The sequence below is a fragment of the Arachis ipaensis genome, chromosome B06, assembly GCF_000816755.2.
Source record: "Arachis ipaensis cultivar K30076 chromosome B06, Araip1.1, whole genome shotgun sequence".
Taxonomy (NCBI): Eukaryota; Viridiplantae; Streptophyta; class Magnoliopsida; order Fabales; family Fabaceae; genus Arachis; species Arachis ipaensis.
The window spans coordinates 11,525,945-11,527,983 of record NC_029790.2 but is presented as its reverse complement, the minus strand read 5'-3'; positions in this window follow the sequence as shown (position 1 = coordinate 11,527,983).

Here is a 2,039-nt window from a genome sequence, read left to right as displayed (position 1 = left end):
TTGATTAATACATTCTTTTTCAAAATTTTTCTTAACATTTGTTTAATTAATGAGATCGTATTTTAATTTTTGTCTTTTATCTTTTATATTCATTGATTAAATTAATCTTCCATTATAATACATTTTTTATTTATTCCACACATTATTTGTTTTACCTTTTTTTACTTCTTTTAATTGTTCTCTTTATTTTATTTTTTATTTTATTTTTACTCCTCATATATAAATTTATTATAATTCATCACATGCACGTTCTTTTTGAATTTAAGTGATTTTTTTAGGTTATATTTTACCATTGATGCCATATGTTATTTAATGTGTTTGTTTTTAATTTTTTAGTTATCTATAAATATATTTATAAAAATATGATTCCATTTTGTCCAATATTTACTACTGCGTTTAGTAGATAAATAACAAAATTTGTATTTATTGTTATATTAATTGAGTTTGAAGATTTTATTTCTACTTTTATACATTTGTTTATATTGTATGATTTGTATTTGTGTTGTACTAGAACAGAGATTAAAAGACTGAAACTCAATATCATGTTTGTTGGTTCAAAGACTGGTATTAAAATTTCAGTCTATGTTCCCAAAATTTCAATATTTCAGTACTTTCAAAAAGTGGGGACAGAGGATTGAAATTTTTTAGAATGAAAATTGAACTTTAATAACATTTTATATCTAAAATATCTTTATTTCAATTAATTAATTCCAACTTTACTCTTTATACAAATTAAATTAGAGTTCATTCTTATTTCAGTCTCTGTCTCTCACTTTACACTAAACACAATACTAAAACTTATTTTGGTCTTAGTCTCAGTCTCTCAATCTCAGTCTTTTAGTCTCTGTATCTCTTCCAAATGTTACCTTAGGGATATCACGGTTCATACATTTTAATATTTGTGTAACAAATCTTATAAATTGCTTTTACAAGTGCCAAAAAAATGATATAAAAATAGAGAAAAATATATTTACCAATCTAGGAATAATAATTTATTTTTCAATAGAATAAATTATATATTGAATAACAAAAGTTATTATAGTTTCTTTTTACATATAAACTAATACTCAACGGTGGTATTTTGGTAATATTATTAAGAAATATTAATAAATCTAATAGCTTTTCCAATGACATAAGTTTATAAGTTTAGAAGCTTGAAAGTCATGTCATAAAATATAAAATTTTAACCGATAACAACGTTGATCATATTATTTGACATCATTTGAATGAATATGATATTAATAAATAAAACTGTCACAGTTAAATTTCAACAAAGACAAATCTCCATAAGTATGCTATATCATGAATGAGAATTGTTCTACTTTCAAGACAAATATTATTTTCTTTTACTGTATTTTCCAACTCGGCAAGTCGAGAACTAATCTTTCACGGATTGAAGATCCATTTATTAACGCTAACCAATGAGTTGTTACGTACACAAGATGGAATTCGAAACTCTAATACTTTAGACGAGTGAAATGACTACTCAAATGAGATATTAGTATCCTTAAAATTTGGTGATTTTTTGTTATGTATATATTTTTTTGTAATTTTTTTGTTAACAACTAATAATACTTTTAAAAAATCACAAAAAAAAATATATACTTAGAAAAAAATTATCAAATTTTAAGAATAATAATATCTCATTTTTTTAATTATTCTTGTAAAAAATCATATCAAAATTCAATCTCTAAGACATTTTTTGAAAATATATATTTACTGTTGGGTATTATTGTTATGTTTTTAAATTATTTAAATGTATTTTTGTCGATAGTAAAATTCGGGTGTATTTCTGTCAGCGTTTGAACGTTTTTGGTGGTTAACCTGATAAAAAAAAGGAAAAGATGATCTGGTTTCCAATTCAAAGAATATTTTATAGTAAATATTTTCTTTATATATTAATTGTTAATTTTGTGATGCTGGAACTTTTTTCAATTTTTTTTAATTCCTTCATTGCTTTTCTTTCCTCATTTTCCCCGGCCCCAACCAGCTGTGTTAGTGCTGGAATAGATTGTAGGAGCTTGGTAATTTACGAATGA